This window comes from Lytechinus pictus, chromosome 8 (genome assembly GCF_037042905.1).
Source record: "Lytechinus pictus isolate F3 Inbred chromosome 8, Lp3.0, whole genome shotgun sequence".
NCBI classification, from domain to species: domain Eukaryota; kingdom Metazoa; phylum Echinodermata; class Echinoidea; order Temnopleuroida; family Toxopneustidae; genus Lytechinus; species Lytechinus pictus.
In genome coordinates, this window is record NC_087252.1 from 29,594,142 (window position 1) to 29,603,307 (window position 9,166).

A 9,166-nucleotide genomic window follows, 5' to 3' on the forward strand; every position below is an offset into this window, starting at 1 on the left:
ACACTACTCGGATGTCTCTTTCTTAATACTTTCTTTTTTCTATCTTTTCTCTCGCAATTTATCCTCTTTTAAACAATTTGTTTCTCATAGAATTATACATTTAAAACAATTTTATTTGCAAGCGAGAATAGGGAAAAACTTATCACTTATTAAGAACAGTTTTCTTTTTTCAATTAAATTACAGTCACGCAACTCAGACGTCTCTTTCTTAATACTTTCTTTCTTTTTCTATCTCTTCTCTCGCAATTTTTCCTCTTTTAAACAATTCATTTCTCATTGAATTATACATTTAAAATAATTTTATTCGCAATCACTTATTAAGAACAGTCAGAGTGACAGTCAAAAGAACTTGTTATGAACCATTATAATACTTTTAATTTAATTGAAAATAATTTTTATCAAGTCATATTTTAATTTCAATGCTAACAGTATCCCATACCCTTATATGCGTATTGAAAGATGTGATTGAATGTTGACAAGGTCCCTTTTCTTTTAAATCAACATAACAGTACCATTTGAAAACGTTTTGCAGATGGCTTAAGATTGGAACTATGGCTAATGACACCAGTGTGAGATCCACAAACAATGCTGACAGATCATATAACAGACTTGCAATATGAACATGTATAAATAAACTTTAAAACTGTTCTTGCACAGGGATTCCCATCAAGATTTCAGAACCTAAATTTTTATGTTGCATTGCAAGGCATTTGTTCAAATTCTACCGCAGTATTGAATGAATAACATTATCTTCTATCTACTGAGATGAGAATAAAGTTCAAGTTTAACTTTCTCAATCCTGAAGAATGTAGTCTTTGTCACTTTTTGTTCAAAATTATGAGGCAATGACATCAACAACTTATGCCTAGGTCACATTCGCCAGCCGGTGGCATTATGGCGAGTCGAAATCAACCATTTTACTCATCCTTGTACCAGCTTCATGTAGGTGGTTCGTATAGTAATACATAAAACGACTGATTTCGACTTGCCGTAAGGCCACCAAATGTGACCAAGGTATAACTCATTTTCATATTACTTGCTAAAATATATGCTTTTGGAAATTTCCAAAGTTCAAGGTGATTTACTTCATTTTCTAAAAACAATATTCAACAGGTTTCCAGTTTTAAAAAAATGGAGAGGAAGTTGCATTGTTCAATGTTACTACTGATTTCCATTAACAAACTGCTGCAAACAATTGTGGATAATTACAAAAATCAACATGGATGATTTTAAATGTTTGCAGCATAGCTTGCTGCATTCTGAGCGTCTCCTGCTGAATTTGCTGCAGATCCATGCTCCTGGTAATTGGTGTGCTGGTCATAACAGGAAGAGCACCTTCTCTTCTCTTATGCTGGGTGTCATCTTGGCGTCCTACACAATCAACTAGACCCAATCTACCCTGGATGTCAATGGTGCCCCGGGAACAGCTTGAGGCTCCGCCTCAACCTCCTTTTCCTCCTCTGGCTTCCCCATGTCCAGAAGCAGGCTGCCTTATGTGAAAGCTGCACATTAAGAAAAGAATTTTTTACTTAACTCTAATTACATCTTCAACCATTCCGCATTGATTTTTTTTTAAATTGACTTACTATGATTCAACATTTTTATTTCATTTTGGAAATCTTAAATCATTTACCAACTCTGAACGAAAATCCCTCAATCTGGCAATAGTAGTTGAAGCTACTTACTATTCCTTGCTGAAATTTTCATGAGGAAAGAAAAACTATCCCCTTTAAAATTCAGATTTAATTAATTCAAAATGAATGATAGGAATTCTATGGGTTAGGGATAATTATTCTAGGTTTTAAAAAATCTGAATTTTTCATTGTAAACCAGCTTACCTATTTCTACAGGGAGAACCATCTTGTACAAATTTCAATCGAAATTATGCTAATTTTTTGAGAAAATTAATGAAAGAATATAGCAAAATTAATACAATGATCCTTAGGTATATATATTTTCAACTTTGTTATGCATTTGTGTGATAAATCTTTTATGTAAAACTAACCAGTTGCTCAGATGGACCCAATGCTTGGCCTTGTCCCTCATGGCTGCCAGCACAATCTCCATCTTTGGCTTCACTTTACCAAACTGTCCACCTAAAGATTTAACAAAGTGCAGTAATGCCACAATTATAAATGTTCTCAATGCAAACAGGGATCACAGCAGAAGGATCTTAAAAAAACTATGAAGGGTGATTTTGACTCGCCTCACCCCAGACGCAGATCCAGGAATTTCCAAAAGGAGGGGCACTTTTGTCCAGAAAATGTTGACAACCAAAAAAAAAAAAGGTCATCACTTGCATACATACACGGTTCTTTCAACAATTTGATCTGCGCCTACCCCCCCCCCCCCACAAACACAGGGGATCTAGGCCAAAGAAGAATCTGTCAATAACAAATTTTGAAGTCACTACACACAGAACTGTTCAGTTATGAAGTTTTCCACAAATGCAACAATTTAATTACTGTATGACTGAAATAGACAAAGAAGAATACTTGTTTTTTTTTTATTAGTATTTAGCCGTGACACCAATCCATCCTTAACCCATTGAGGATCATGGGGGTACATTTGTAAGTTTCAAAATTTATGCATCCGCCATTGCGACATCAAAAGATAAAAATATTAAACACACAAATTTGCCAACGATCTCTGGTGAATTTTTACATTTGACCTAACCTGATCATTGTCACTCCCAAATATATATTTGCCAAGTTGAAGTTGAACCATCAAAGGGTTCTTTATTTGAATTGAATTGAATTGAATTGAATTGAATTTATTCAAACCAGTCAAAGGAGATCAAAATACAAACAAAATAAATGGTTACATTATAAAGAACTAAAACAAATGACAGGTTTGGGACCCCAAAGAAGCACAGCTTGTAATCAGGGGCCCCTGCATAAGATATTTTACTCAAACATGGAATAACTATGAGAATAAGAAGAAAAAAAAATACAAGGTATTTAAAGATCACAAAAGGAACATTACCCACACGCAAGCATACACACACTCACACAGACAAACACACACATTCACACTCCAAACATGTCACCCCCGGGTGCAACTAACAACTGGTCTTAAATTTATCAAGTAGGTATTTATGACATAATTTCTTAAACCGAGACAGGGTACTGCTACTTCTTATATCAGCAGGACACATATTCCATTCTTTAACACAAATTGTTCTGAAGGATTTCAATGTAGCATTAATTCTAGCATAGGGTTGGTGAATAAGATGTCTCTGACGTGTGTTATAATTATGAATCTTAGAATTAACCACAAAAGTTTCTTGTAAAAAAGAACAATGCAGGGATTGGTATTTATACATGAAAATAACACAATTCAGCGAGACCATTTCATTAAATGGTAACATATTCAACTGCAAAAAAAGCGGGGAACTTGGAGCCAGATAATTTGAATTTGTTACATATCTTATAGCTTTCTTTTGAAGAACTTGTAGTTTACGTACATGAGTCCTATATGTATTCCCCCAAGCAATATTGCAATACATTAAATGTGGCACAATTAGAGCATTATATAAAGAAATCAATGTTCGTTGAGGTAAGAAATATCTTACTTTTGATATCACACCAACATTACGAGATACTTTAGAACACACATTATTAAGGTGATAATTCCATGACAAGTATTCATCAACTGTGACACCAAGAAATTGCACACTTGAGCTGAATTCAATTTGTCGACCACCAACTATTATTGGATCTATATTATCAAAGACCCTCTTTCCCTTTGTTCTAAATAAAACACATTTTGTTTTACTTGTATTCAGTAACAGCTTATTACAACAAAACCAGGCAAAAACATGACAAATTTCAGTATTTACCTCCCGAATAAGACTTTGCAAGTTCTTATGAGAATGTAATAAACAGGTGTCATCAGCATATAAAGAATATGTAAGCAATTTGGAAGAATTAACAATATCATTAATATAAATTAGGAAAAGCAGCGGACCAAGAACCGATCCTTGCGGTACTCCAAATTTAATATCTCTATATTCTGAGCTGACACCATTGATAACTACAAATTGTGACCGGTTTTCTAGATAGCTTTTAAACCAGTTTAAAGCCATCCCACGAATGCCATAATATTCAAGTTTAATTAAGAGTATACTGTGATCAATGGTGTCAAAGGCTTTACTTAAATCAAGGAATGCACCAAGGCAAAATTTTCCATCATTCATAGCAGTGATAATCGTGTTAATCAAGTTTAATACACCCATGCTAGTAGAGCAATTTTTCCTGAAGCCAAATTGATGTGGTGTCATGATATCATAATGCAGCAAATAATCATTTAATCTTTTGTACATTATTTTCTCTAAGATCTTTGAGAAGATAGGCAACAAAGCAATTGGTCTATAATTTTCAATGCATTTACGATCACTCTTTTTGTAGACAGGAACAATTTTAGCGATTTTTAACTTAATGGGAACAATACCTTGAGATATTGACTTATTGAAAACATGACACAGTGGGTCAGCAATGACATGAATGCAACCTTTGATAACTTTAGGGGAAATGTCATCTGAACCACTTGATTTAGAAGCCTTCAATGATGACACTAACCTTGTGATTTCATAAACTGATGTTGGTCTCAGAAATAGAGATGATTCATAATTTTGCCTTGGCATGTAATCTTTGAAAGATGTTTTGGCTTCTGGAATTTCTTTACTGATATTTTCAGGCAAATTAATAAAATATTTATTAAAATACTCAACTTTCTGCAGATCTGTAGCGAGTAAATTTTCACCATGATACATTTCATCTGGTATAAGATCCCTTTTCCCTCTTCCAAGCAGCTCATTTATGTGAGTCCAAGTCTTCCTAATATCCTTCTGTGTATTTTTAAAAACATTGTCGTAATAATCTTTTTTGCTTTTCCGAACTAGAATTGTCAACGCATTCTTATAAGCAAGATACTTCTTTTTATTTCTCTCATTTTTACATTTAATGTACGTACAGTATAATTTATATTTATGATTAATAGATTTTAAGAGACTCTTAGTAATCCATGGTTTTCTACATGTACATTTGCGTTTCTTATTCAGTTTAACGATGGGGAAATGAATATCATACAACCGAGAAAAGATAGACAAAAAATAATTATAAGACTCATCTGCATTTGTCAATGTGTAAAGAAATGACCAATCAAAAATAAAGAGATCTTGTCTAAAACTTTCTATCTTTTTATCTGTAATCAAACGCTTGTAGACCTCACTACTCGTTTTGACAGATATAACAGCCGGCTCTTTATTGATGCTGAATATTGGCATATGATCAGACGATGCATATTCAGGTGAACAAGGCATGCCACCTTTGACCTTGATACCCTCAAAATGATTAAAGTATAATAAATCCTACGTGCATTCTTGGACAAAGTTTGACATCAAACAGTTCTTTACTTATCAGAATAATTTAAGAAAGACAGGATGGCCAGACAACCCCAAAACCTGTCCTCGGACCAACCTCCGATGGGTGGATGTAAAAAAATTCTAGATATTTTGGATTAGTTGCATGACAATTACAACAAAATAAAATTTGAGAGATAGTGATCTTTAATTCTTCTTGATGCATATAAAATATATTCTTAACTCTTATAAATAAAAATACATACCAGTCTTTGTCTGATTCCTAGCATAATCATTCACTCTTTTGTTAGATCACTCCAAGACCGCCTCAGGTTGGAGGCAGTCCGACTTGGGCAGCCAATAGCATCTCCACACAGGCTCTCTGTCTGGTTTCTGCAAACCTTTATTTAAAATGCAAACACAAACAAATCATAAAATAGGTATATGCTATATATTAATTGAAAAGACACTCTGCACTTTGTCAAGAATGTCTAAATTTATTTGACAAAAATCTCATTTCATGGCATATAATTAATATTATTTATCTACTTTGTAAGTTATCAAAATTTAAAATTGCAATCTATTAATGTAACTAGAGTTCAAATCAGGAATTTATAAGAAAGATGTGTTGTACTCTTTCAGTTTTATTCCATGAAAATCTAAATCAAAACTTGTAATTGTAAGAAAATAAGATTTCATCATTTCCAATGGACATATCAAAGAAAAAAAATCAAAATCAATAATAATTTTCAAAGAATTGCAAGAGGTAATTAAATGAACTTAACAATTATTGATTCAGGTCTACACAATCACTAGCATAGCCAGGTGAGATTATGTACATTTTTTTTTTTTTTGGGGGGGGGGGAGGGGGGGTTGTATAAATTTAATAATCAACATGAGGATTCTTACTCATTTCAAATATGCCTGAAACAATTTTTTTCTTTCTATTCAAGAAGACGAAACCTTTTTAAAAAATTGTATTTTATAACTACTTTATGTTCGACATTATCAAGCAGTAATGACTTCTTCTTCATAAATATTCTTTTCACTTTGAGAAACTTTGCATCGAGATTACCAACATAAAATATAAGCCTGTCTATAAATACTTAAAATGGTAGCAATTAGAATTTTGGCTAATTTGAAATTAAGCTGTATATCTTACCCTTTTACATGGTGATTGCTAACCAACAGCCTTGTGTGGTTTCTTCTCAAAAAGTCACACATGCACTTGAGTTGCTCCAGTGTATATACCTCAACTATTTAAGCTGTTAGAAATTGAATGAGAAAATAAATAATCCTATTAGAGAGTCACAAATTAAGACTAGATATTTGCATCGAGATTACTTTCAGTATAAATTATCAAATTAATATATACTAATATGTTTGTGCCGGTGAATTAAACCATTACTAGGATAGGACATTTTGATGGTTGATTCCAATTGTTGGACTTATTACAGTGATTCAAACTTAACAGAAAAAAATTAGCTCAGTACAAACTGGAAAAAATATTTGGGTTGATCATTGAAATTCCCTTTCAGATGATAAATAACCTAAAGGGATTTGTTCATTTCTTCAACATAATTTAGATATGCAAATTTATATGAACTTAGAATATCCAAATTCCAAAACTGCAATTTTTTAATCATTTTTTATTTTCTATCTTAAACAAATAATCAATGATGTAATATGCAATTGAGACCAAAATCAAAATTCTAGCCCCTTAAAAAACATAGTAATGCATGTTTAATACTAACATGTTGTCGTTGTTGTTGTTTTAGCTTATAAATACAATACAACAATCCCATAGTCTCCATTCAGCCCCAAAATAACATTATATATATGATTTGTTTCTCTGCAAGAATTTTTTTATGAAGGATTTTCAAGATTTTTACTTTAGTGGTCATCAGATCATTAATTTCAATTAATTGAAATAAATTGCAGAGTGTTGGATTATAACAAGCTTTAAATTGAGACCAATTTTTAATCTCTAGCCACTGTATAGATTCACGTTCACTGGCGTTCATTTTTTTTTTTGGGGGGGGAGAGACTATGGACCCTCTAAAATTTTTAAAAACAAAATAAAGGGGATAACAAAAATTTCGATTTTTTTTTTTTTTTTTTTTTTGTATTTAAAAAAAATGAAAATCTTTTGGATTGCTCAGTTTTTATTAAAAAGATTTGCCCCCTACGCCATTGTCAGTGTCAGGCCCCCTCAAAATTTTTGGCACATTACGCTAAGTACTGTTCATGATCATGATGTCGCAATTTCATGTGGGGTCACCTATAGCAGATCCAGGGAAAGGGGGTCAATTGGTACGACTGCCTCCCCCCCTATTTTATTTCAAATTTTTAAGGGAGAAATTAAAGCCACCATTCAGAGTTGTCAAAATTTTTGGATCGCAGCACTGCACTGTAGGCCCTAGTGCCAATTCGCGCCCTGTAGTAGTAAAGACACAGGCTCTAGATCTGCACCTGGTAAAAGAGAGTCTATGCGCCAACCATTAATCTAGCTCTAGCTCTACAGCTAATGAGCTACGCACCTTTTTTAAGGGCCTACGTAATGATAGAACATGTACCTCACTCAGCCTCAGGCCGGTCAGGGGCTTCACGGTGGAGCCCTCAAACTGACGTACTGACTGAAGTCTCAACTTCTTCAGAAAAAGTTAACTTAGATCAAGAATGTTGATTCTATGCCTAAAGTTAGATCTGAAAATTCGATCTAACTGTTGTTGTAGGTCTAGAATCAATTATCTAACCAACTTCAATTCAACTTGTCTGACTTGGTAACGACCGACAGTGATGCCTGATGGTGGTCCAAAGTTTGCAACTTTGGCTTTGCATTCAATTAAATTCTAACATGAAAAATTGATTTGAACAACATGAAATTTTCATTTACTGATACTAATCATAATGTAGAATGTGTGATCATAGCAAGAGAAATACGATAAATCGATAAATAAGCTTTCCAAACGTGTCGATGCAGTTGGTGGTTTCAGCTGTTGGCGCACCAAGTGCGACCAGCGCGGTCACATCACCATGCCAAAGCTCCGGCGGCAATAGACATGGCCGAGACGCAGACCCCGCAGGCGCTTGCGACACAAAAATGGAACGATTCAAACGTGTAAAAAAATCGTGAATCTCACTTTCACGGTGCGAGCATGGATTCAAAACAATACACAGATATTTTTGCAACTAATTAATCGACTTATAATGATAAAAATAGCAAATATCAACACATTTCATTTAAAAAATATCAAGCTTACCGTTCTATGGAGTCTCCATGATTTTTTCAGCAGCCGCAGATACCGATCGCGATATCGGCTGATATCGGCGTTCATCCTCGTTCAAGTTTATTCAGTCTTAAAAAACTCTGGCAACTTAAAAAACTCTGGCAAAAGTTTGCCAGAGTTTTTTTGCCATGAAATTTTGACCGAATTTGAAACTCTGGCAAAAAACTAAGGTTTTTGCCATAGAAAAACTATGGCGAAAATAAGTCTGGCAAAAGTTTTATGCAACGGGGCCCTTGCCTTACACCACTATGACATCCCATATGCGGCCAATTTGAAGTCTCCATGGGTATAGTGATTACCAATATTTACAACTTTTAAAAATTCATAACTTTCTTGTTGTTTGTCCAATATTGTTCAAACTTTCACCTATCAACTTGTCTGATTTTTCTCTTTCTTATAAAAACAAGTTTTTATTTGGGTTGGATTCCCCTTTAAGGGTAAAGAACCAACCAGGCCAGATATGAGTAGTTGAGGGCCTGAAGTGGGGATGCTGATTCGTTTTCCTTTTAAGGTA

At 33.8% G+C, this 9,166-nt stretch overlaps 1 long non-coding RNA gene across 1 annotated transcript; it reads right to left on the minus strand.

Annotated features, from left to right (window-relative positions):
- Positions 1-349: 349 nt before the first annotated feature.
- Positions 350-8,733, minus strand: LOC135155145 (uncharacterized). The gene is made up of 5 exons (XR_010294488.1): positions 8,626-8,733; positions 6,525-6,627; positions 5,629-5,763; positions 2,006-2,096; positions 350-1,502 (listed from the first exon to the last, which is right to left on the minus strand). It is a non-coding gene; the product is annotated as an uncharacterized LOC135155145 (long non-coding RNA).
- Positions 8,734-9,166: the final 433 nt, after the last annotated feature.